Source organism: Symphalangus syndactylus, chromosome 14 (genome assembly GCF_028878055.3).
Source record: "Symphalangus syndactylus isolate Jambi chromosome 14, NHGRI_mSymSyn1-v2.1_pri, whole genome shotgun sequence".
Lineage (NCBI taxonomy): Eukaryota > Metazoa > Chordata > Mammalia > Primates > Hylobatidae > Symphalangus > Symphalangus syndactylus.
This window is the reverse complement of record NC_072436.2, coordinates 70,631,781-70,659,463: the sequence shown is the minus strand read 5'-3', so window position 1 is coordinate 70,659,463 and position 27,683 is coordinate 70,631,781. Positions and strand designations below refer to the sequence as shown.

At 44.1% G+C, this 27,683-nt stretch overlaps 1 protein-coding gene across 7 annotated transcripts in view; it reads left to right on the top strand.

Moving 5' to 3' along the window:
* Nucleotides 1–1,773: 1,773 nt before the first annotated feature.
* The window catches only part of ANXA4 (annexin A4), an 88,320-nt gene continuing 62,410 nt past the window's right edge, over nt 1,774–27,683 (top strand). Inside the window, exons 1-2 of one of the 7 annotated variants that reach the window (XM_055243327.2) lie at nt 1,816–2,064; nt 14,686–14,796. The gene's annotated coding sequence lies outside the window, so the exon portion shown is untranslated. Of the gene's footprint in view, nt 2,065–14,293; nt 14,379–14,685; nt 14,797–24,040; nt 24,265–27,683 lie in introns of those variants that run through there. The other 6 variants (XM_063617868.1, XM_055243326.2, XM_063617871.1 and 3 more) reach the window with 6 other exon arrangements.

Below are 27,683 nucleotides of genomic sequence, written 5' to 3'. Positions count from 1 at the left end.
ATGCACCCACCTAGTAAAGGTTATTCATGTGGGGTGCCAACAGCATCTACTTCATTCCTAACCTTTATTTTTTTCATGTAGCCTAATTTTTTCTTTCTTTTTCTTTTTCTTTTTTAGGGACAGGTTTTCGCCATGTAGCCCAGGATAATCTCCCAAACTTCTAGCCTCAAGCAACCACCTGGGCCTCCCAAAGTGTTGGGATTACAGTCTGAGCCGCCTCACCCGGCCTAATTGTTGCTTGTAAGGGATGCAGTGTCTCTCTAATCTTGCTTAAGAAATGAATTATCTGTATTTCATTTTTTCCTACTGTTTGCCCTTCAATTTTTTGTTTTGTTTTGTTTTTGTTTTTGTTTCGAGACAAGGTCTCACTCTGTCGCCCAGGCTGGAGTGCAGTGGTGCAGTCATAGCTCACAGCAACATTGAACTCCTGGGTTTAGAGTGATCCTCCTGCTTCAGCCTGGCAAGTAGCTGGGACTACAGGCGTGGCTATGTACCCAGCTAATTATTTTACCTTTACTTTTCTCTTTTTCTTTCTTTTTCTTTTCTTTCTTCCTTTTTTTTTTTTTTTTTTTTTTTTGAGACAATGTCTCATTCTGTCACCCAGGCTGGCATGTAGTGGCGCAATCTCAGCTTACTGCAGCCTTCGCCTCCTGGGCTTGACCGTTTCTCCCACCTCATCCTACTGAATAGCTGGGACTATAGGCGCTTGCCACCACACCCGGCTATATATATATATATTTTTTTTTTTTTTTTTTTGAGATGGGATTTCACCACATTGGCCAGGCTTCCAGGCTTGTCTCGAACTCCTGGGCTAAAGTGATCCACTTGCCCTGGCCTCCCAAAGTGCTGGGATTACAGGTGTGAGCCACTGTGCCCAGCCTTAATTTTTTAAGTTATCATACACAGATAAAAGAGGCAGAACCAGTTTTAGTATCCAAATCAGTCTGATCCTAAAAGCCATGCTCTAAACCATATTAAACCACCTTTTGAAATTACATCTTAATGAAATAATTTAATGTTACCTCTCCAGCTTTAAGGGTGCCATTAACCACTTAGATTTTGATGTGTCGGATAGAAAACACTCCCCAAACGGGCTATTCTCTGTTTTTTAAAAAAATTGAATTTGCCTATAGACTCAACGGATCTATTCTGCAAGCATTCACTACGTGGCGGAATCGGTGCTGGGCATGGGTGCAAAGACGACCTAGCCCTAGTTGGTGTCTTCAAAAGGCTGTGTACAGCAGGGGAAGCAGATATGAAAACACAAAACTATTACAAGGGATGAGCGCCGCGCCAAGCTAAACCTGGGAGCTACGGACACTGTCTAAACCTCAGTCACTCACAGGAGCACAAAGATCCGGGGCTGCTCCTAACTCCTACTCCAAAGCTTTCCCGGCCTGCTGGGCGCACAGGGAAGAGGGAAGTGCTGGAAACTTTTGGGGATGTGTGTTTTCATGTGAAAGAGGGAAATGAAATGTACCCTTCAGATTTCACTTTCTACTTTTCCGGCCATGGGCTCGGCCCGACCTGCCTTTGGGAGAGAAACGGTTTCCCGCGGTGGGGAGAAGCGCGGATTCGCCGCGGGACTCCGGCTCGGCGCGGCGCTGGGCGCGGCAGGCGCAGGGAGGAACCGGCGAGGTGGCCCGGGCTCGGCCCTCCGAGGGTGTGGAGCGCCCGGGAAACGGGACCCCAAGAATCCAACTGCTCCCACCCTGCGCGGCCAGGAGCGGGACTGGCGATACTGGTGACACTGTCCAATCCGGGCAGGGGGCGAGGCCGGGGGACCGGGCGGGCCTGGGGCGCGGGCACCTGTGGAGGGCGGACCCGCCGGGGATCGAGGCCTGCCCCTCCGAGAGCTCCTGGCGCGGCCGTCCCGGCCCGGGGCCCCAGGTGCGCTTCGCCTAGAGAGGGATTTTCCGGTCTCGTGGACAGAGGAACAACCAGGAACTCGGGCTCAGTCTCCACCCCAAAGTGGGGCGGATCCGTCCCGGATAAGACCCGCTGTCTGGCCCTGAGCAGGGTGTGACCTCCGCAGCCGCAGAGGAGGAGCGCAGCCCGGCCTCGGTACGAGGGGTAAAGGGGCTCCGGGCCGGGGGTCCTGGGCTCGGGTAACGGGGAGCGTGGCCCGGTAGCGTCTCGCGGGGATGCCCGGCTCCGCGCTGCACCCCAGAGTGGGTGCTCACCGCCGGCTTGCGGGCAAGCCCGGGCGGCCACAGGGTGGAGGGGGGCCAGCGGGCCCTGGACTCGCTCCGGGTGGGCGAGAGGGAGGCGAGCGCGGCGCTTAACCACTGGCACCATCCAGGACATCCAGGGCCGCTTACATAGCTCAGGACGCGGGTCAGAGACCACGGCAGTTATTTATTCAGTCCATGTGCTGGGCTTTGCATCAAAAAGAAAGGACAGAGATAATCTTGCCTGTAGCTAACCCCGCCTAACACCTCTTACAGTTTACTTTTTAATTATTTACTCCATTTAAGAAACTTACTCCTTTCTCCTAGATCCTTACCACTTTCTTACCTTCTCGTGTGTCTAATGCCCTCGGCACAGTGCCCGGCACATCGGAGTCTGATTATTATAGGGTCCATGACTTGAGTTGGCGAGTGGTGCAGTCTCACCATTTTGTCATGACTTTGACCAGCTGGAGACTTTGGGGCCAAGGAGGAATGCTTCTCAACAATTTGCCGGCAGAAGTGCGCCCCAGGGCAATGCAAGTCTTCTGAGCTGATAGAGCAGAGTGGGTCCTGCATAAGTCGTGCTTTACATGGAACTGGGCATCTGCTCTCCTGCTGATAGTGGGAAGGATAGATAGGGTGTCTCTCTCCAAGTTATCCATTCTCCTGCCCACCAGTCCATGACGCCTCACCACCCCCTTCCATTCCCTACTGTTTGCCCTTTAATTTTTTGTTTTGTTTTGTTTTGTTTTAAGACGAGGTCTCACTCCTGTAGCCCAGGCTGGAGTGCAGTGGCTGGATACAGCTCACTCTGCCTCCCAGGCTCAGGTGTTTCACCCACCTCAGCCTCCTGAGTAGCTGAGACTACAGGAGCATGCCACCACGTGCCTATAGTCCCAGCTACTCAGGAGGTAACTGGTAACTCTATTGATAACCAAACCCTAGATTTTTTTTTTTTTTTTTTTGAGATGGAATCTTGCTCTGTTGCCCAGGCTGGAGTGCAGTGGTATGATCTCTGCTCACTGCAACCTCCGCCTTCTGGGTTCAAGAGATTCTCCTGCCTCAGCCTCCTGAGTAGCTGGGACTACAGGCGTGTGCCACCACACCCAGCTAATTTTTGTATTTTTAGTAGAGACGGGGTTTTGCCGTGTTGGTCAGGCTGGTCTTGAACTCCTGACCTCAGGTGATCTAACTGCCTCAGCCTCCCAAAGTGCTGGGATTACAGGCGTGAGCTACCGTGCCCAGCGCCCAAACCCTAGGTTTTTAGTTGCCAGGGAATTATCAGACACAGGTGGGAAGAGCAAGTAGGAGAGGAAGTGGACAGGAATAAGAAAATGGATAACCTCAGCGACCCAAGAGCTGCTGACTCTCCAGAGCCCTATCAGGCCAAGACCATCCTCATCCAGCTCATGTCAGATTTCTGTTGATTGAGGATATAGACACAAGTACACCCGTGCCCCCACCCACACATAAACAGGCACAGACACACAACTACTGGATCAAGGACTTCTGTGAATTTCCCTCCTAGATGTTCTTGCATTTGGTTAGGGATAATGTTTCTCTGCAAGCAATTTAGAGAGTAACCCGCACAGTCAAGCCATGTACCACTCCAGGCCTTAGTGTTTAAAGGGTGAGCCTCCTGGTCATCCCCAGGCTCATGTCCAGTGGCATGTTTCTTTGTTTATGTCCAGCCACTCATTTGTTTTCCTGAGCTCATTTATTATCTGCTTGTAGACTAAGCCTGCTTTTCTCCAAGGGAGATCAAGATGAGTGGCAGGCACTGGGGATTGTGGACAGTGTGCCAGGGAGTACCTGAAGTTCCAGAATAAACAAGGGGTGGGGAAGCCTGGGCAACATAGCAAGACCCCATCTCTACAAAAAGTTTAAAAATTAGCTGGGCACGGTGATGCCCACCTGTAGTCCCAGCTACTTGGGAGGTTGGGAGGGAGTTTTGCTGAAGCCCAGGAGTTCAAGGCTGCAGTGAGTTATGGTCACACCATTGCAATCCAGCCTGGGTGATGGAGTGAGACCCTGTCTGAAAAACAAACAAAAACAAGAGGAGGAGATTTTCTTTGAGTGTCATTTTTACACAAATATTTGAGATTAAAAAACACTTTTTATACTAAAGCAATCACAGATATATTTTGAAGTAGAATCCAAAAATTGTATACCTTTTAAATCTAAAACGAAACCTCGAAAACATTTTGCTTGGGATTTGGGCTGCATTTTGGTCCAAACCTAGCCTTTGAGGGTTTGTTTTCACTGCAATTAGTGCTACTTATGGAGGCAGTTTGATAGACACTGCAGTGTCCTCCCTGGAGCAACTCTGCATAACACTCGTCCTAGGCTGTCTTATCTAATCTTCACTTCAACCTGCAATGGGGTTATTAACGTTGGTTTACAACTGAGAATCCCAAGGTTCCATATCATCATCCTTGGTCAAGTTCAGACCATTTGTGAACTAAAGCTTAAATCCAGCTGCCAGGATACAAAAGCCTGTTCTCTTATCCTCTCCACCCTACCATAACTCCATCAGTGCTTGGTTCATAGTAATTTGGGTTTGTGGCTTCGTAGATTGTTAACTAAATCTTGAACAAGTGTTTTTCTTTTTCTTATTTTTTTCTTGTCAAGCTGATGTGAAATGGGGTTGAATGAACTAGAACTGTTTCAACTGGAAAGGGAGTGCACCCCTATTGTCCCAGCTACTTGGGACCCTGAGGCAGGAGGATCCGTTGAGCCCAGGAGTTTGAGACTACAGTGAGCTATGATTGTGCCACTGCACTCCAGCCTACGTGAAAGAGTAAGATCCTGTCTCGAAATAAAAAGAAAAAAAAAAAAAGAAGAAGTTTGCAGTGAGTGTGAGGGGTGCATGATAGCCAGCAGCCCTAAACGCCAGAGATGTTTGACATGTGGACAAGGGAATAAACTCGCTCTTTGAGGTGTTTGGCAGAGCTGGGTGGTGGGCTCTGGTTGAATTTAAGGAAGTGGCTTTTAAAACCCATAGGCTGGGTGGCCTTGATGTTGGCAAGAGCTCTCTCACTACAAGTGTTTAGGCAGAGATTCACAGCCCTTTTCTGATGGAGCTGGGAAGGGTTAGCAGGTTAAGCTCAGTTAACTTCTAAAGCTATAGTTCCCAAACTTCAGGGTGCATCAGAATCACCCAGGAAGCTTGTACAATATGCAAATTCTGCTTATTTAAGCAGCTCCCTGGATGATTGTGATTCGGGCCTCATTTTGAGAAACTATGCTTTTTTTTTTTATTTTTTTATTTTTTGAGACAGAGTCTCTCTCTGTCACCCAGACTGGAGTGCAATGGTGCCATCTCAGCTCACTGCAACCTTTGCCTCTCAGGTTCAAGTGATTCTCCTGCCTCAGCCTCCTGAGTAGCTGGGACTACAGGCGCGTGCCACCGCACCCAGCTAATTTTTGTATTTTTAGTAGAGGTGGGGTTTCACCATGTTGGCCAGGCTGGTCTCGAACTCCTGACCTCAGATGATCCGCTTGCATCAGCCTCCCAAAGCTCTGGGATTACAGGTGTGAGCCACCACGCCCAGCTGAGAAACTATGCTTTAGAAACACTTATATGAATATGTGCATACTTCATAAATTGAATAAAGCATTAATAAAAACGTATCACCTTCCCAGGGAAACTTAGGTTTTGGTCATTATGTATAAACTCTAGGTAATGCGGTAAATGCTAAAACCTTCCTTCTCAAGGATAGTTCTTTTGTTTGTTTGTTTGTTTGTTTTTGAGGCAGAATCTTGCTCTGTCACCCAGGCTGGAGTGCAGTCGTGCGATCTTGGCTCACTGCAACCTCTGCCTCCCAGGTTCAAGTGATTCTCCTGCCTCAGCCTCCCAAGTAGCTGGGATTACAGGCACACGCCACCATGCCAGGCTAATTTTTGTATTTTTAGTGGAGATGGGGTTTCACCATGTTTACCAGGGTGGTCTCAAACCCCTGACCTCATGATCCGCCCACCTCGGCCTCCCAAAGTGCTGGGGTTACAGACGTGAGCCACTGTGCCCAGCCAAGGATAGTTCTTTATTATACCAATCACATCTCCATTGTGATTTGATTAACAGGTTTTTTTCTTTCCCCTGCAAACTCACCACATAGTCTTACAGCGCTAACACCTCTAGAACAATGTGGAGCACCACTTAAAGATTTTGTTTGTTTGTTTGTTGTTTAACTTAATTGAAACTGAATGGACTACTACATTAATTCCCTGAGGAATTTAGGATTTCTATCTAAGGCCTGTTGTTGGTTTTATTGAGAGTAATTTATTAGTGTTTGGTTTTGTTTGAACTGGACTGAGAGCTTTTGCTATGGGAACCTGAACCACCACCTTTGAAGAATTCTTTTTAAAGATTCAAGTTGTTTGATGTCAGTAAATTGCCGTAATGCTTCTTGGTCCACACTGCTTGATGTGAAAAAACAGAGTGAATATTATATTGCAACTAAGTGTCAGACTGTAAATTACTATGGAAAAGACCTTCTACAGCCTGGTCAACATGGTGAATTCTGTCTCTACCAAAAACAAACAAACAAATGAAAAAAAAACTATAAAAATTAGCGTATGGTGGTACGCTCCTGTAGTCCCAGCTATATGGGAGGCTGAAGTGGGAGGATCACTGGAGCCCAGGAGGCAAAGGTTGCAGTGAGCCAAGATTGCACTACTACACTCCAGCCTGAGTGACAGCAAGACTCCGTCTCAAAAAACAAAAACAAAAAATCCTTCCATTTTCCTCCTCCTCCCCACAAAATAACTAACCTTGAGGCCTGGAAGAAACACACAGAACAAGCAGCCTGACATGTAACAGAGCAGGAAGCCCCCCATGTCCACCTCTACCTCATTTTGTCAAGTCATCAAGAGACCTCCAGGCCCAGTCACTGTGGATTCATTCCTCTGGGTTTAGGCACTCCCCCGCCCCCCACCCCCAGAGAGGTAGCATATTAAATCATTAACAGAATCTAATACAAAGGGGCCCTGTGATTACTGGGAACAAGTTCTCCTGATCTATATGCGATTGAACCATCTTCCCTGGAGTAGGTCCTTTAGAGCTATAAGCCCTTGCCATGATCAGCCCCCACCATCTTCTCTCTTACTCCTCCTCTACAGGGGACTCAGGAAAACATTTTCTGAGTCTTACCCAAGTTTAGCTTCTGCTATTGCTACTTTTTTTTTTTTTTTTTGAGACAGAGTCTCGCTCTGTCGCCCAGGCTGGAGTGCAGTGGCGCAATCTCGGCTCACTGCAAGCTCAGCCTCCCGGGTTCACGCCATTCTCCTGCCTCAGCCTCTCCGAGTAGCTGGGACTACAGGCGCCCGCCACCACGCCCGGCTAATTTTTTGTATTTTTAGTAGAGACGGGGTTTCACCGTGGTCTCGATCTCCTGACCTCGTGATCCGCCCACCTCGGCCTCCCAAAGTGCTGGGATTACAAGCGTGAGCCACAGCGCCCGGCCTGCTATTGCTACTTTTTGATGCTGTGCAAGCACCTGTTGACTCAGTGGTTCTCACCCTTCTTAGAGTCACAGACCCTTACAAGAATCTGACTGAAGCCATGGACCCTTTCTTGATAAAAATAAATACACACTTAACGTTTTTCGTACAATTTCAAGGAGTTTATAGACACACTTCTTTTTTTTTTTTTTTTTTTTTTTTGAGACGGAGTCTGGCTCTGTCGCTCAGGCTGGAGTGCAGTGGCGCCATCTTGGCTCACTGCAAGCTCTGCTTCCCGGGTTCATGCCATTCTCCTGCCTCAGCCTCCCGAGTAGCTGGGACTACAGGCGTCCGCCACCACATCCCGCTAATTTTTTTGTACTTTTAGTACAGACGGGGTTTCACCGTGTTAGCCAGGATGGTCTCGATCTCCTGACCTCGTGATCCACCTGCTTTGGCCTCCCAAAGTGCTGGGATTACAGACTTGAGCCACCGCGCCCGGCCTAGACACACTTCTAAACTCAGTCATGGATACAGGTTGAGTAATGTGTAATGAGTTGCAGTCAAAACACACACAAAATTGTTACTTTTTTAATTTTCAGAAAGGGGGTCTTCCTCTGTAGTCCAGCCTGGAGTGCACTGGTGTAGTTATAGCTCACCGTACCCACAAACTCCTGGGTCTAAGCAATCCTTCCACTTCAGCCTCTAGAGTAGCTGGGACTACAGGCATGCCCAGCTTATTATTATTATTATTATTAAAAAATTTTGTACAGATAGGGTCTTGCTGTGTTGCCCAGGCTGGTCTCAAACTCCTGGGTGATCCTCCTGCCTTGGTCTCCCAAAGTGCTGGGATTACAGGCATGAGCCACTGGCCTGAAATTATTTTAAAATATTGTATAAAATTACTGTGGGGGGGCCGGGCGCGGTGGCTCAAGCCTGTAATCCCAGCACTTTGGGAGGCCGAGGCGGGCGGATCACGAGGTCAGGAGATCGAGACCATCCTGGCTAACACAGTGAAACCCCATCTCTACTAAAAATACAAAAAATTAGCCGGACGTGTTGGCAGGCGCCTGTAGTCCCAGCTACTCGGGAGGCTGAGGCAGGAGAATGGCATGAACCCGGGAGGCGGAGCTTGCAGTGAGCCGAGATCGCGCCATTGCACTCCCGCCTGGGAGACAGAGCAAGACTCCGTCTCAAAAAAAAAAAAAAAAAAAAAAAAAAAAAAAAAAAAAAAAAAAAAAAAAATTACTGTGGGGGACAAGAGAAAGGATCCCCTTTGCCCTCTGAATGTTTTCTGAAAAATCAACTCACAAAAGGAGATAATTAGAGAAAGGTCAAGCCAGGCGCGATAGCTCACGCCTGTAATCACAGCACTTTGGGAGGCCGAGGTGAGTGGATCACGAGGTCAGGAGATCAAGACCATCCTGGCTAACATGGTGAAACCCTGTCTCTACTAAAAAAATACAAAAAAAATTAGCCGGGTATGGTGGCGGGTGCCTGTAGTCCCAGCTACTCGGGAGGCTGAGGCAGGAGAATGGCGTGAACCCGGGAGGTGGAGTTTGCAGTGAGCCAAGATCGTGCCACCATACTCCAGCCTGGGCGACAGAGCGAGATTCCATCTCAAAAAAAGAAAGACAAAAAAAATAAGAGAAAAGGCATACATGGGGGAAAATACATATATTATGGGGGAATGTTAATTTTACATTATTTTTCATTAATTTTACATTATATTAATATATTAATTATAAAATTATAACTAATTTTTATAAATTATATTTTACATTATATTACATAAATTATGTTAATTTACATTAATTTTACATTATATTAATTTCACATTAATTTTATATTAATACGTATTTTATGGGGAAATATTCATTTTCCCCCATATTATACATGAAGGAAAATCACAGAGTGATATTCCAGTGAGGTGCAGATGCTTGTATACCCTACTTCTTTTTTTTTTTTAATACAGGGTCTCACTCTGTTGCACAAGGCTGGAGTGTAGTGGCATGATCATGGCTCACTGCACCCTCAACCTCCCGAGCTCAGGGGATCCTCTCATCTCAGCCTCCTGGGTAGCTGGGACTATAGGTGCGTGCCACCACACCTGGCTAATTTTCTGTATTTTTTGTAGAGACGAAGTTTTGCCATGTTGCCCAGGCTGGTTTCCAACTCCTGGGCTCAAGTGATCCACCTGCCTCAGCCTCCCCAAGTACTGGGATTACATGCGTGCACCACTGTGCCTGGCCTACACCCTACTTTTTAGAGGAAAGAGAGTTGGGGAAGTGTGGATGTTTTAGGGAGGTAGCAACTGATGTTTGGGGGAATTCAATTGGCTCGAAGAACATACAATGGCCTGGGACAGGGCCTCTTGGGCCCACAGAACAGACAATGGTTTGTGACAAAAGTCCGTCCAGGTGTGTTGACAGACTTTTGTCTTTCCTACTACAATATGAACTCAGCTAATGAAAACTCAGGGAAGGGACTAGGGGTAATTGTTTCCTTTTTTGACAGGTCTGGACTTTAGGCAGATGAGGGAACTTCAGAGAACAACCTTGGGAGAGACAGAGGATTGAGAGACAGGAGATAGGAGGGGGGATGTCTTTGGTTCAGCAGGATATCAGTTTCTGAGCCCCGGCAGACATACACATTGCAGCCTTGTTTGTAGGAGCAAAATAGTGAAAACAACCTAAATATCAGTAAAGATCTGGTTAAATTATGGAACATCTATGCAGTGTAATACTGTGCAGCTGTTAAAAAGTGGTGCAGGTTGATAGGAACTGATATAGAATGATAGTGAAGATATTTTTTAAAAAGTAAAGTACAGCTTTGTGTGGTATGCTACCATTTTGGTGTATAAAAATGATGGAGGCTCTCATGCCTGTAATCCCACCACTTTGGGAGGTTGAGGCAGGCGGATCACTTGAGGTCAGAAGTTTGAGACCAGCCTAACCAACATGGTAAAACCCTGTCTCTACTAAAAATTAAAAAAAAATAGCTGGGCGTGGTAGTGCATGCATGTAATCCCAGCTTGTAAGGAGGCTGAGGCAGAAGAATTGCTTGAACACAGGACGGAGGTTGCAGTGAGCCGAGATCATGCCACTACACTCCAGCTTGGGTGACAGAGTGAGACTCCATCTCAAAAAGAAAAAAAAAAGATGGAGGCTGTCTATATTCTCATATGCTTATTAGTGCATTAAATACTTCCAGGAGGATACACAGGAAAATTATAAGAGTGGTTGCCTGGGCCAGGCGCGGTGGCTCACGCTTGTAATCCCAGCACTTTGGGAGGCCGAGGCAGGCGGATCAGGAGGTCAGGAGATCGAGACCACGGTGAAACCTCGTCTCTACTAAAAAATACAAAAAAATTAGCCGGGCGTGGTGGCGGGCGCCTGTAGTCCCAGCTCGGAGAGGCTGAGGCAGGAGAATGGCGTGAACCCGGGAGGCGGAGCTTGCAGTGAGCCGAGATCGCGCCACTGCACTCCAGCCTGGGCGACAGAGCGAGACTCCGTCTCAAAAAAAAAAAAAAAAAAAGAGTGGTTGGAGTGGTTGCCTGGGGAGGGGGAAGGAAAGTCTTACAGACTTGTTGTTATGTACTTATTTGTACTATTTGAATTTGTTATGTTTATGTATTACCTATTAATTAAAAAAAAATAGAGCGTTACAGATATCACCTGCCCATTGAACATTGTTTGTGAAGAGAGAGAATTAAATAGAAATGAGGAATGTATAATTGTCAGATTTTCCAACCTTAAAATTAACACTTGATCATATACTTCCTTATATGTATACAAAGAACTAACATGCAAGTATCCTTCAGTTTCCAATGAGATGAAGCAGCCACCGCTCATTCTTGCCGTGTGTTTCACTTGGGTAGCTAGTTCCAAAAAGAATGTAAAGTGCCTCGAGTTGCATGGTGGAGAAAGCTCTGCTTTTGGTTTGGTTTTTTTGTTTTTCTCAGACAGGGTCTCACTCTGTCACCCTGGCTGGAGTGCAGTGGCACAACCATGGCACACTGCAGCCTCAAACTCCTGGGTGCAGGTGACTTTTCCACCTTAGCCTCCCAGGTGGCTGGAACTATAGGCACGCGCTGCCACACCCAGGTAATTTTTTGTATTTTTTGTAGAGACAGAGTTTTACCACGTTTCCCAGGCTGGTTTCAAACTTCTGGAGTCAAGCCATCTGCCTGTTTCAGCTTCCCAAACTACTGGGATGACAAGCATGAGCCACAGTGCCTGACCTAGCTCTGTTTTTAAATGGTCTGATTGGTTCCAGTGTGTCTTTAGCTGTAGAAGCAGAGAGAAGAGGTTGATGGGATGAATCAGGGCCTGTAGACTAGGTAGACCTGCTAGGGCAGGGGCCTCTGTCAGAGAAATGCCTTCCAGTGATATCAATGGCCATGGGCACTGAGGGGCCTGACCTTGGCTTTGGAGCCTGGACCCCTATCTTCAGCCAGACTATGTCTTAGTCTGTGAGGGACCTGCCTGTCTCTGCTGGAGGTGTTGATAGCTAATGTTCACCAAATGTCTTCTATGATCCTGACCCTGTGCCAGACATCTGGTATGATATTTTATTAAATTTTCACCCATATTAGGTGGGTACTAGTATTATCATTGCCAATGTAAGATGAGGAAACTGAGGCACAGAGGGGTTGAGTAATTTGCTCAAAGTTGCACACTGACAAGCAGCACAGCCAGGATTTGAACTTGTCAGTATGACTCTATATCCTATGCTTTACCACTCTGTATAATGGGTTAAAAGTGGGGGAATCAGGCCAGGCGCAGTGGCTCATGCTTGTAATCCCAGGCTAAGACAGGTGGATCGCCTGAGCTCAGGGGTTCAAGACCAGCCTGGGCGAAACCCTTTCTCTACCAAAAATATAAAACAATTGGCCAGGCATGGTGGCACACTCCTGTAGTCCCAGCTACTGGAGAGGCTGAGGTGGGAGAATCGCTTGGGCCTTGGAGGCAGAGGTTGCAGTGAGCCAAGATCGTGCCACTGAACTCCAACCTGGATGACAGAGTGAGACCCTGTCTCAAAAAAAAAAAAGAAAAAAAAAAAAAACAAAGTGGGGAAATCAGCTGAAAAAGACAGGGTGGGAAATTAAGCTATGGGGCTGAATTCTTTCAGAGGGGAAGGAGAGCCTAAGTCCAAACCACTTGTCCAAGATGAACTTGATATTGATTTAGGTCATTCTGAGTATCCAGGGGGTCCAGGTGAGGAGTGGGGAGCAGAGGCTGAATCAGGACAATGTGCTGCATCATGACTCTGGTGGCCCATCCTTGTGGGAGCAAGACTTAGGGCAGCATCTAAAGGCAGGGAGGGCAGCATCTAAAGGCAGGGGAGGCAGCTCAGAACCTTGGGGGTAGGGTCTTCGAGAGCTAGGCAGGAGGTCAGTGGCCTCTGCCAAATGGGCAAAGGGGCATTTATTTATTATATATATAATGTGACAGGCACTAGAGATTCAAGAATGAAACACACTGACTCAGGGAGATAAGTAAATCAATAATTCAAAAATCATAGGAGTATATGATTAGTATAATAATTTGATATCTGGAGTAACAGAAGAGGTGCACCTAACTCTCATCAGTGGTCAGAGAAGGCTTCCTGGAGGAAGAAGGTTTATATTGAGCCAGGGCTGGAGAAGAAGGGCTTATGCACAGTCGTGGAGATGAGAAAGCTAAGCCAAAGCACACTGAAGGAATGGCATGTCTGTTAGAGCAGGCAAGTCCCAGAGGTGGAGATGGAGGTCCCTTAGAAACTAAGTCCATTCTGTAGGTGTATGGGAGACTGGGCAGATGAGTATTGAGGGACAGGTCCTAGAGGGTCCAAGGATCCCATATAAGGAACTGCTGGCCTGGAATATAAATCCCTACTTCTCTTTGCATCTGTTCCAGTGCCTGGCAAAGTTATGTAATAAATGTTTTCGGATAAAATGAAAGTGCTGGGTACCAGGAAGGAAATCAAGGCAGAGATTTAGCCTTGGAGAAACATGACTCCTTGCTTCCCTGCTTACCCTGTCCAGACCTCCAGTGTTCATCTTCGACATGGTGTCCTTCCCTGATTGACATAACCTGGGTCAGGGGCCTCTCCTACACACTCCTGCCTCTTTCTGTGATTTCCCCAGCATGGGAATGGGAATGTTCACACCTTATTACGTCTGATCATGTACCTGCTTCCTCTCTTCAGCTTTGAGCTCCACTGAGGGCAGGGACCATGCAGCCCCCTCTGGCTAGCACAGTGCTGCTGAGCACATACTCAGCCCTTGCTAGAAGTGTGCAGTATGAATGGACAATTTCCCACGGCCTAGAAAATTGAGTCCACCCTCTAGGCCTGGCCTGCCACAAAAATGACCCAGTTTTGAAAATTACTTTTGTAGCTCTTGCTGCCTTCATGGTGTCCTTAAACTCCCACTCAATTCCAAACTAGCTACTGTTTTCCAAATAAGTCTTAACGTTCATAATCATAGCGGGAGCTTTGTTTTTACTGTTTTCTCTGCCTGGAAAATTCTTTCCCTATTGAAATACCATTATTGTTCCAAGTCTGTCACATGAGAGCTCTTTTAATTTCTTAGGGGGACATTGTCCATCTTCCTCTATCCTGCAATTCATAATAGTTCTCACATGCCGCTTTGTCCTCAGACTAGTTATATACCTGTTTTATTTCTCTTAGGAGATTACGTGCTCCTTGAGAGCAAGATCATGTCTCCTCCATCTTTCTCCTGCCACGCCTAGTACATGATAGGCGCAAAATACATTTTAGGTAAGGACTATGAGTGCCTGCACACATAGTGAGTGGCAGTTTTGGAACTGGGGTCTGAAAGCCACTTGCGAAAGAATCAGGGCCTGGGCTGATTCTTATGAGGAGAATGCCAGGGTTGCTTATTTAAACTTGATTAAGTGAAGTCTGGAGCCCACCCAAGATCTCCAGAGTCAAGCGTCCTCACCAAAAATCTGTATTTTAACTGCTCCTCACGTGACTTTTGTGTACTTTTGAATTTGAGAACTTTTCTCAGATAACAAGCTAGGCAGATGCTGTACAATCGATATTAAGTAGAATCCTTTTGAAGCCATAGCTCCAGACATTGTGTCCTGACATCATCCAGGGCCAGGAGAAAGGGGGAATTTGGCTGGCTGACTCTGTCTTTTTCGCCTGGAGGAACTCCAAAGCATCTTAGCAGGTTTGTCCTTACTTCTTTTTGGTCAGAAGTGGGTCACATGGCCACTCCTAACCCATTCATGGCTGTTCAAACGGGGTTGCCTTGGACTACTTATTATTTCCTCCTGGGGCTAGCCCCACCTTCCTGGTTTACCAAACCCAATCTCCAAACAGAAAGAAGGTTCTCCTAAGGAAGAAGGAAAGTGTAATGGAGGTTGACATTATTGCTGATTCTTGCAAAAAAGTCTGTGCATTGCAATAACTGCTACTATCCCAATTTTATGCCAAAATAAACCAGCTCTCATAAGTGGGGTTAAATCTGGAGGGCAGAACAGGGACTGGAAATTGGTTCTTGTTCTGGATTCTAAGCCTGAATGATCTTCATGGCAGCCTATGCCAGCACCCATCTGTGGGAAGAGAATTTAATTTGAAGTTTCACAGATATCATAGAATATCAGATCTGGCCTACCAGGAGTAATGCATATTTGCAGTGGATGGTTTTGAGAACTCTGCTATTTAAATAATCTTTGGCAAACACAATATTTCCTATGTCATGTTTATGCAAGTATTTTAAAAGTGTTATAACTTCCCCCATTAACATAACTTATCCCCGTTCCCATTTCCTCATACTTGATGTAAGGTCATGATTGGCAATATAGATTATGAAATGCCTATGGGGTGGTTTGGGGACCCTTTCAGACATCAATGTTTTGAGTCTAGAATTATTACTATAGAACCAGGGTTCTCAAACCTCAGTATGTATCAGAATCACCTGGCAGGATTCTTGCACTTTACAAAGATTATTTATTTTTTAGAGATGGGGGTCTTGGTATGTTACCCAGACTGGCCTCAAACTCCTGGGCTCAGGGATTCTCCCACCTCAGCCTCCCAGTAGCTGAGATTACAGGCACAAGCTACCAGAGGGATTCACCTAGCCTTCTGTATTTTGGTGACTCTAGGCTGGGCTTGTTCTTCGGAAGTGAGAAGGTAGAGTGAGGTCTATGCATCTTCCCTCCAGGCCTGGTTCATTGTCTGTATACTGAAGGTGGCTCTAAATGTTGGTCTTGAAATTTTGGTTTCACTTCAAAAGGAATGAAATTCTAATACGTGGTACAACATGGACAAACCTTGAAAATATTATGCGAAGTGAAATAATCCAGACACGGAAGGATAAATGTTACATGATTCCACTTATGTAAGATACCTAGAATAGTCAAACTCATAGAGAGAGATAGTGGAACAGAGGTTACCAAGGGCTAAGGTGAGGGGGAAATGGGGAGTTACTGTGTCACGTGTTCGGAGTTTCTGTTTGGAATGATGGGAGAGATCTAGGAACAGATGGTGGTGATTGTTGCAAGACATTGTAAATGTTCTTAATGCCACTGAATTGTACACTTTAAAATGGTTAAAATAGGCCAGGCACAGTGGCTCACACCTGTAATCCCAGCACTTTGGGAGGCCGAGGCTGGCGGATCACTTGAGGTCAGGAGTTGAAGACTAGCCTGGACAACATGATGAAACCCTGTCCCTACAAAAATTAGCCAGGCATGGTGGCCTGCACCTGTAGTCCCAGCTACTTGGGAGGCTTAAATAGGAGGATAGCTCGAGCCAGGAAGGTCAAGGCTGCAGTGAGCTGAGATCACACCACTGCACTCCAGCCTAGGCAACATGGTGAGACCCTATCTCAAAAAAAATTTTTTGATGGTTAAAGTGGTAAATTTTGCTATATATATATATGTTACCATGGTTGAAAAAATAAATCTTCCTGTTGTTATTCTTCTATCTCCCAGTGATGTGCTGAATTGTCCTTGTATCAGCCCCTGAGAGCTGATTGTTAAATTTTTAGAGGTTTTGCAAGCTGATGGTTAAAAAGTAGCCAGCCGTGATTTAAAATTAAATTATAGGAACTAATGAGTAAATAAGTTTTATTGAAATATGAATATTTACAAGTAATTTGTATTTAAAACAATTCATCATTTCCTAATTCTTTTGCTACCTTTTGCCATTATCTATGCTCTCGAGGGTATTTATGTCTATTATATCCGTGTGGTGAAACTAGTATTAATGTGTAATGGGGCATTACTGACCATCTACTCCCAACTCCAAGTTGAGTGACATCACATTAGTAACTTGAAATTGGTCAAGGTGCAAAGATTTACACCAAAGAAGTGGCTGCACATCAGGGTGTCCTTTCCTTGGAGAGCTGGCTATTAGGTTTATCAGCACATCCCTGGCCTTACCTTGTGGGTTAGGGTTGGTGTAAGTTAGTAGGAATAAAACACCAGTCACTTGGAAGCTACCAGCCCAGCTGTCTTTAATTGAATCCCAACCCTTTCCAAATAGCCCTTCCTTGGGGTGTTTTTGCTGTGCCTAAAAAAAAAAAGGGTTGTGGCTAAGTTTAGTAGCGGAGGAAGATGAGTCACATAGTCAGCTAGTCACTTTTTAACCTCATGGGTGCCTTTCCTCAACTGTAAAGTGAAAGGGGTGGGAGAAAAGCTAGTAGAAATAAAGTCAGATGATTTTTCTAGCAATGAGGAAGAGATACTTTTTAAAAAAAGTTTTTATTGCTGATCACAGCCAGTTACAGAGATTTCTTTGTTCCTTCTCCACTTCTACTGTTTCCCTTGACTAGCACTGAAAAAAAGCTTTTATTATGAACATTTTCCAATATACACCCAAGTGAGAGAATAGCAAAATGAACCACCAACTGCTCATCACCCATCTCAACAGTTACCAACATTTCACTGAAAAAGAGACTTTTCTAACTATTGAAATATAATAATAAGGAGGAATACATAGGAAAAGATAGACAGGTATAATTTAAACTTTTTCTTCCAAATTTTGACTATACAAAACTAAAAGAAGAATATTAAATTGGAAACATACTTAGAATTAATTTTTGGTATAAAATATTAAAATTTATAATATATACATAATGTATATGTCAGTAAAGCACCAAGATCCTAAAAATGGGCAAAAAATACACACCAATAATTCAGAAAGAAGAATACAAGTTTTAAAAAAAGATTCAGTATTCCTACTACTTATTAAATTAAATTAATTAATTAATTATTTTTTTTTTTAGACAGAGTCTCGCTCTGTTCCCCAGGCTGGAGTGCAGTGGACCATCTCGGCTCACTACAGCCTCCACCTCCCAAGTTCAAGCAATTCTTCTGCCCCAGCTTCCCAACTAGCTGGGATTACAGGCATGTGCCACCATGCCCAGCTAATTTTTTTGTATTTTCAGTAGAGACGGGGTTTCACCATGTTAGCCAAGCTAGTCTTGAACTCCTAACCTCAGGTGATCTGCCTGCCTCAGCCTCCCAAAATGCTGGGATTACAGGTGTAAGCCACCGTGCCCAGCCATTTTTCTGTTCTATATATATATATATATATATATATATATATATTTTTTTTTTTTTTTTTTTTTTTTTTGAGATGGAGTCTCACTATGTTGCCCAGGCTGGAGTGCAGTGGCATGATCTCGGCTCACTGCAAACTCTGCCTCCCAGGTTGATGCCATTCTCCTGCCTCAGCCTCCCTAGTAGCTGGGACTACAGGCACCTGCCACCACGCCTGGCTAATTTTTTGTATTTTTTTTTTTCAGTAGAGACAGGGTTTCACCATGTTAGCCAAGATGGTCTCGATCTCCTGACCTCGTCATCTGCCCGCCTTGGCCTCCCAAAGTGCTGGGGTTACAGGTGTGAGCCACTACACCCAGCCTTTTCTGTTATATTTTTAAAGATAAATCCCAAGAAGTAGAATTCTTGTTGCATGGTGCGTACAATTTACTAATGGCCAAATTGCCCTCCAAAAGTACTGTCCAGGGCCGGGCATGCCTGTAATCCCAGCACTTTGGGAGGCCAAGATGGGTGGATCATGAGGTCGAGAGATTGAGACCATCCTGGCCAACATGATGAAATCGATCTCTATTAAAAAAAATACAAAAATTAGCTGGGCATGGTGGTGAGCTCCTGTAGTCCCAGCTACTCGGGAGGCTGAGGCAGGAGAATCGCTTGAACCCGGGGGATGGAGGTTGCAGTGAGCCAAGATCGTGCCACTGCACTCCAGCCTGGGCGGCTGAATGAGACTTTGTCTCAGGAAAAGAAAAAAAAAAGTACTGTCCAATTTATACTCCCCACCTGCAATACAGGAGAGTATACCCAATATTGTGTCTTATTCTTTTTCATCTCTATCCCAGTGTTGTAAATATGAAAACAAATAGTTGCAACCTCTGCCTCCTGGGTTCAAGCAATTCTTGTGCCTCAGCATCCGGCATAGCTGGGATTACAGGCGGGCACCACCATGCCCGGGTAATTTTTGTGTTTTTTGTAGAGACAGGGTTTCACCGTGTTCGCCAGGCTGGTCTTGAACTCCTGGCCTCAAGTGATCTGCCCGTCTTGGCCTCCCAAAGTGCTGGGATTACAGGTGTGAGCTACCGTACCTGACCCCTACTACTAAGGTTAAAAGGAGACCAAGCACAGAGGCTTACGTCTATAAGCCCAGCACTTTGGGAGGCTGAGGCAGGAGGATTGGTTGAGGCCAGAAGCTTGAGACCAGCCTGCTGGGCAACACAGGGAAACTCTATCTCTGCAAAAAAATTTTGAAAATTAGCCGGAAGTGGTGGCACGTGCCTATAGTCCCAGCTACTCAACAGGCTGAGATGGGAGGATTGTTTGAGCCCAGAAGTTCCAGGCTGCAGTGAGCTATGACTGTGCTATTGCACTCCAGCTTGGGTGACAGAGTGAGACCCTGTTTCTTAAAAAAATAAAAATGATAAGGCAAGTTAATAATAATAAGATTCAGTTTTACGCCTAAATATTAAATTAAGAATAAATAAATTGAGCAAGCAAGCTAACTTATGGGTGGTTGGGCTTTGGATATCCTTATAAATTTGGAGGACAACTAGAAATGTTCATAATTATCAGATATCACAAGGAATAAGCCAACAGAAGTAAATATCTACAAAGCTAATTGTAAAGATTATAGGCCAGGCACAGTGGCTCATGCCTGTCATCCCAGCATTTTGGGAGGCTGAGGCGGGCAGATCACCTGAAGTCAGTAGTATGAGACCCATCTTGCCAACATGGTGAAATCCCATTTCTACTAAAAGTATTCTAAAAATTAGTCGGGTATGGTGACGCATGCCTGTAATCCCAGCTACTCAGGAGGCTGGGGCAAGAGAATCACTTGAACACAGGAGGCGGAGGTTGCAGTGAGCCAAGATAGCACCACTGCACTCCAGTGACAGAGAGAGACTCTGTCTCAAAAAAAAAAAAAAAAGATTATAATTCTGAGATAAAAAAATCTGAACAACCAATAGTAGGGACATTGAGTAAATTATATCAGTTTGATGGAAGACTATAGTAAAATAGTAAAATAATAAATATGGTGATTGTATAAAATATAGAAAATTAAGTAGAAGAGTAGAACACAAAATTACATACATACTGTGATTACAACTGTGCTGAAACACTGGAATAAACAGAAAGTAGATGGTAAGTTTACATTACTTTAAAAAAATGTCCTTTATAGTGTTTAAAGTTGATTTAATAATCTACAAAATAAAATGAAAGGGTGAAATAGATGATTGCTAAAGGCTTTCCAGTCTCTAAAATTCTATGAAAGTTAATCATTTGTATTTGTAAGCGTGGAAAGAGTCATTATTTTCAACACTGCAGTGAAAAATTCTACCTCTACCTAGATTCTTCAGGGTTTGGAAAACAAGTTTATCAGATCACACAGGTTTCTTTAATAATAACAATAATAATAACAGCTAGAGGGAAGGAGAGGTTAATAGTGACAAAACCAGCACTGACTGTCCAGGATGCATACTTCATTGTTACTACCATAAGATCCTGAGGCTGCTAAAACAAAACCAAAAAATAATTTTTTTGGCGTGTACATATATTATCTTTAAAATTCAAAATTAAATAAAGATTAATATTAAAAAGACAATTAGTATTTTATCTTTTTTTTGAGATGGAGTCTGGCTCTGTTGCCCAGGCTGGAGTGCAGTGGTGTGATCTCGGCTCACTGCAAGCTCTGCCTCCTGGGTTCACGCCATTCTCCTGCCTCAGCCTCCCGAGTAGCTGGGACTACAGGCGCCAGCCACCATGCCCGGCTAATTTTCTATATTGTTAGTAGAGACGGGGTTTCACCGTGTTAGCCAGGATGGTCTCGATCTCCTGACCTCGTGATCTACCCACCTCGGCCTCCCAATGTGCTGGGATTACAGGCATGAGCCACCGCGCCCGGCCTGGTTTATCTTTTTTTTTGTGATTTTTTGAGGTATTAGTATTACATTTTCTATGACCTCTGCAGTTAAGTCTTCATTTCTTTTAGGAAGCATTCCGTTTTTATGAAAAAACAATTTCATTGAAACCAAACAGTAGTGAAAAGGGTGATATTTAAATATGAGTTGGTAAGTCGTTTTTGAATACACATATGGTTTAAAAATCTAAAATCTCTTGACACTTGATTAAATAGAGAGAGGGAGGAGAAGGATGGTCATAGAAAATGAATCTTGCCCTTGATGTGATGAGTATGGAATATTTAAGCCAAAATCTGTAGTCTCAAAGGATTTATTGATGTTTTATTGCCAGCCAGTCTTCTTCCCTGTTTAGAATGCTATGTTTTTCTGCTAACACTGAGAATGCCTAATAGTTTCCTAAGTGTTTCTTCTGAATAATTTTTTTTTTTTTTTTTTTTGAGACAGAGTCTCGCTCTGTGGCTCAGGCTGGAGTGCAGTGGCGCAATCTCGGCTCACTGCAAACTCCGCCTCCCGGGTTCACGCCATTCTCCTGCCTCAGCCTCTCTGAGTAGCTGGGACTACAGGCTCCCGCCACCACGCTCGGCTAATTTTTTGTATTTTTAGAAGAGAGGGTTTCACCGTGGTCTCGATCTCCTGACCTCGTGATCCGCCCACCTCAGCCTCCCAAAGTGCTGGGATTACAAGCGTGAGCCACCACGCCCGGCCTCTTCTGAATAATTAAGTGGATTATTTTCAGAGATAGACTCTTCTTTTAAATATTCTAGGGCTTTGTTTTTTCCCTTGTTTTCTAGCATTTTGACATAGGTGCATATTATGTTTTTCTTTCTATTTTTTAGCAAATAGGGAAATGAAGGCACTGAGAAGACAAATAAACAAGTTTTTATGTGCGTGATTTAAAGAGATAGTCTGACCATTCATGCAAAGTGTTCAGAACAGTATCTGACCATAATAAATGTTCAATCAACATTAGCTATAACAATTATTATCAAATAAGATAAAATATGTGTAGAGTTTGCTATGCAGTAGAAATACAAAGTGAGGCTGAGTGTGGTGGCTCACACTGGTGAACCACTTTGGGAGGCCAAGGTTTGAGGATAGCTTGAGCTCAGGAGTTCAAGGCCAGCCTGGGCAACATAGTGACACCTCGTCTCTATTAAATTAATTAATTAATTAATTAATATAAAGTAAGCCACAAATGCAAGTTTGAATTATCTAGTAATTACATTCAAAAAAAGTAAAGAAACAGGCAAAATTTACTTTAATAATATAGATATATTTTACCCAATATACCCAAAGTAATATCATTTCAACATGTAATCAATATAAACATTATTAATGAGATATTTTATAGGCTTCTTTTCATGCTGTGTTGTAGCAGTCTGATGTGTATTTTAAACTGATAGCACATCCAAATCTGAATGCAAATTTTTCATCAAATATTTTGTCTGTATATAGATTTCATGAAATGTTCTGTTTTCACATCAATTTACATGCTCCAATTATTTCAAACATACTTCAAAATTTTTCCAATAACTAAATCAAGTACCCTAAAATAATTGTCCTTTAATATTTGCGTCCACATTGAAAAAACTGATTCATGTTTTTTAGAAGAATTTGACTTCGAAGTGAAAAGTCTCTCGCTTTTAAAACTGCATCTTTCCAAGTTAAGTAAATTCACGAACTCTCCTGTCCATTCCATCTCTTGTTCTTTACTGTGCCAGCCGTGATGCTTCTGCCACTCCACTCAGTTGTACATCAGTAACGTGCCTTTGTTTTAAATCTTAAAACATAGCTGGGTGCAGTGGCTCACGCCTGTAATCCCAGCACTTTGGGAGTCTGAGGTGGGAGGATCGCTTGAGCCCAGGAGTTCAAGACCAGCCTGGACAACATGGTGAGACCCCGTCTGTGACAGAACAAGACGCTGTCTCAAAAAAAAAAAAAACTTAAAATGTGTCCATAGCTACTTTTTAACTAGAAAATAATTATGTTAAAATAACTCGAACTTGTGCTGTCTGTAAAACTTCTTCAAATAAATACATTAAAATATTGCATCAGTGCCTAGAAAAATATCAAAGTGAATAAATCTGTTGCACCAACTAGATTAGTGATTACATGTAATACTAGAAAAGATGCCACATGCTTGACATGTGCCCTACACATACAATGGTTGAAAAATGTAGCCCTACCAGAGCAATAAAGCTGTGTGTAATGGGGAAATATTTCATACTGCATCAATTTCAAAATTTAAATATAATTAAAATGAAACAAAATTTAAAATTTAGTTTCTTAGTCTCTCTTGCCACCCTTCAGTTGCTCAGAAACATGCAGCTGGTGGCCCATATTGGGGTATAGAGACAGTCTGTCAAAAGACAGGGTGAGGAGCCAGGCGAGGTGGCTCATGCCTGTAGCAACAGCTACTTGGGAGGCTGAGGTGGAGAATCACTGGAGCCCAAAAGCTGGAGGCTGCACTGAGCTGTGTTAGTGCCACTACACTCCAGCCTGGGTGACAGAGTGAGACCCCGTCTGAAAAAAAAAAGAAAAAAAAAAAGACATGGTGAACAGAACACTTTAGTCCCACCCTGTGCACCCTTTCTGTGTTAGCATCAGCTTTACAGCAGAGGAGGGATTGTAATGGGCCTGGTCTAATTCCCAATTTCTAGCTGATTTTCCCTTCGTTCTTCTCTGCTTCTTTTTCTACCACAAATGCCTGGTTCTCTGAGCAAAAATAAATAAATAAATATGTATTTATGTATATTAAAAATATAACTCCTAGCATGGATTTCTGCTAGGGTGCGTCTCACTGATCATGTCTCCTTGAATCTACTCTGCCACCATGGTTCCCGCCCCAACACCTCTTGGCCTGTTTTGGATGAGGAGGGCCAGCTATGGGCCTACCTCACAGCTCCTCACCTCAGGGTAGGGTGTTCTGAATAGATCCTACATCAGACAGAGCTGCTAGAGAGGGAGAACCCATCTCCCTATTGTCTCATGAACACACACACTCACACACAATCACACACACTCATACTCACTTACACGCACATACTCTTCATCCGGCTCCATCTGCCTTAAGTCCGTTTCCCTTCCTCTCAGCTTCTCACATTACCTCATTACCATCCTAGTCTTTTCCATTTTGTCATGAGTGTCTCCCTTTTCTTCCGTGCCTTCACGAGAATCTTGAAGGAGAAACTGGGAGCGGCTGCTGCATCAGAAATAGTACGTTCCTCACGTGAATCAGAAATCCACTGTGGAAGAATTTTACAGTTCTGTTTTTGTGCTCTTCTGCTGGAATCAGCTTGAATTTTGGAAAGATGTGGGGACAGAACCCTGCCCTGGCCCAGAGAGGGAGTGGCTGATCCAAGGGGAGGCGGAGTTGCCCACAGAACTGGAACTTGATGACTTCAGGGCGTAGGAGGCCCCAGAACAAAGGGAGACTTTGAAGAGAGCAGTGCTTACTCTCTGCTCACATCCAGATCTCCCAGGTGGAGCCAGTTGAAATCTGTGTCGGAAACAAAGTTGCTTTTCCGGTTCATCTGGAAAGAGAGGGCTTTTTGTTTTTCACCACATGGGCAAATAGAGGTGGTGATGTTGTGTTTTTAGAGCCAGAAAGAAAGTTCTGGGCTGCATAATGCCTATATTCCAGGCAAATAGAACCCAACAAGGACAATGGTCTGGCTTTATCACTGACTCGCTGCAAATCCCTTCCCTCCTGTACTTTAATTTATTCATTTTCTTTTTTTAAATGACAAACTGATATTATTTTTAATTTTTAAATACTTCAGTGACCACAGGACATAGTACTTTTTTTTTTTTTTTTGAGACGGAGTCTTGCTCTGTTGCCCAGGCTGGAGTGCAGTGGCGTGATCTTGTCTCACTGCAACCTCTGCCTCCCAGGTTCAAGTGATTCTCCTGCCTCAGCCTCCTGACTAGCTGGGATTACAGGCATGCGCCACCACGCCCAGCTAATTTTTATGTTTTTAGTGGAGATGGGGTTTCACCATTTTGGTCAGGCTGGTCTCGAACTCCTGATCTTGTGATCTGCCCTTCGGCCTGGGAGTTGGGCCAAAGTGCTGGGATTACAGACGTGAGCCACCGCACCCGGCCTTAGTTTTTTTCTGACACGGTCCTCTTCTTTTATCCCTAAGACTTTTGATTGCTAAGACAACAAAAGATACCAACGTTACTGGCCAACCTTGGAATTTGGTCTTCGGAAATGGAGGCCTGTAGTTTGTGACCCATAAGGAGAGACTGAAGGGGCCTAAGTGCAGATGAACAGATGAGAATCCCTCGTGATAGAACAGACAAGAACTGGAGATCAATGCCAGTAGTTTGTGATGAACGTGTTGGGGTTCCTGTGTGATCAACCAGTTGGGATTTCTGTAGTAGTTTCACACTCACCTGTAATAGTTTACCAATGGTGTTTCTGAAAGATGAACATGAAATTAAGCGACGTTTCATGTTTCCTTGAGGGACTTTGATTCTAAAATAACTCTGAGAACAGATCAGGAAACTTGATATAACCCTAACCATGCTTGACACATTTTCTCTTTAAATAACAGTTATACTTGAGGAGATGATTTTACTCATGATGCTGTGCAAAAGCCACATGGATTACACTGGTTTGGATTTTGCCTTAGAGCGTGCATTGCTAAGTGATGGATAACAGCAGCATGCTTCCCTGAGAGGCCACTGTGAGCCTCTTAGGTTGAGAACTTGACCTCTTACTTAGGTTTTATACCACCATAAAATGCACCCATCTAAAGTGGTTAGTTTTATGAGCCATCGTTTCTTTTAAGGAGTTAACATTTAAAATCAACTTTTAAAAATTGTGGTGAAATACACATGAAATTTTACCATCGTAAACATTCTTAAATGTAACAGTTCAGTGACATTAAGTATATTCACATTGTTTTGCAACCATCACCACCATCCATTCGTAGAACTCTTTTCATCTTGTAAAACTGAAACTCTGCACTATTAAACTGTAACTCCCTCTTCCCCTTCCTCCAGCATTATCATTCTGCTTTCTGTCTCTATGAATTTGACTACTTTGAGTATCTCATATAAGCGGATTCATGTAGTATTCATCCTTTTGTGACTGGCTTATTTCACGTAGCATAGTGTCCTTAGATTCACTGGTGGTATAGCATGTGGCAGAATTTCCTTCCTCTGTAAGGTTGAATAATAGTCCACTGTATATATTCCAATGTATGTATGTGTATACACACACACACACACACACACACACACACAGACGTTGTGTTTATCCATTTTTCTGTTGAGGGACACTTGTGTTGCTTCCACTTTTGGCTACTGTGAGTAATGCTGCTGTGAACATGGATGTGCAGACATTTCTTCGAGTTCCTGCTTCCTGTTCTTTTGGGTATATGTATACCTAGAAGTGGAATTGTTGGAACATATGGTAATTCTATTTTTAATTTGTTGAGGAACCGCCGTACTGTTTTTACGGTGGCTGCACCATTTTACTTTCTTACCAGCAGTGGAGAAGGGTTCAAGTTTCTCCATATCTTCACCAACATTTGTTATTTTCTGTTGTTCTGTTTTGAGTAGTAGCCATTCTAATGGGTATGAGTGGAGTTCAGTGAGTGTTGGCAGCTGTATATATCTGGGTACACTACCCCAATCAAGGTAAAGAACATTTTCATCACCCCTTGATGTCGCCTCATTTTCCTCTATAGTTAGTATCCCTTCTGCCTCACCAATGCCCCCAATCACTGGCCCCAGACAACCACTTTTGCACTTTCTAGCACTATATATTAGCTTTGTTTGTTCTAGCATTTCATATAAATACTTTGCTTGGCTTCATTTAGCCAGAATAATGCTTTTGAGGCTTATCTAAAACCCTAGTCTCAATTGTGGATGGAAAATAAACCGCAGTGTGACTGGAGTTCGATACTATGCTAATGGTTGGTTAGAGAATACCATGGGTCTCAGAAACAAAGTGAAAGGAGGAGATCCTGCGGGGGGCTGAGGAAGGCAGGAGAGGGCCCTTCCTAACAATGAGGCCTTCAGGAAGCCCAAGGAGCCATAGTAATTAAGTCAGTCCTATGGCTTCAGGGGCAGCCAGTTCAATTAATCAGCAGGCATTTCTTGCAGGCCCGCTATGTGCAAGGCACTGCTAAAATTTAGAAAAGGAAAGTAGAGGCCCAGGATGAGAATTTGGAGAGGGAAGATGCTGCCTTAGAATCCATACAACTGGATAATGCTTTTGTGAGAGGACAGACACACACAGTGGACCTTATGGACTTGGTGACCAAAAGAACCACAAAGGAATCTAGTTTGACTTGTTGGTAAATGTGAAAGCCTGAACTCTATACGCCACAGATGTTTTTCCTGTGGGTAGATTTGGTAACCCCACCTTAAACAGGTCACTAAACAGGTAATGCTAGAATACTGTAGATGTGATAAAGATTACTTGGAGAGAACAGTAATAGAAGAATAGCTAACATTTGTTGAGTACACAATGTCTGCACCATTCTAAGTACTTACATGATGTAATAACTTGATTAACTTTTGCGGTCGTCTTATAAAGGAACTGTTGTTATTAACTCTTTGTTACCCATGAGGAAACTGAGACACAAGAGACTATACCTTGGCCCAAATCACCCAGTTAG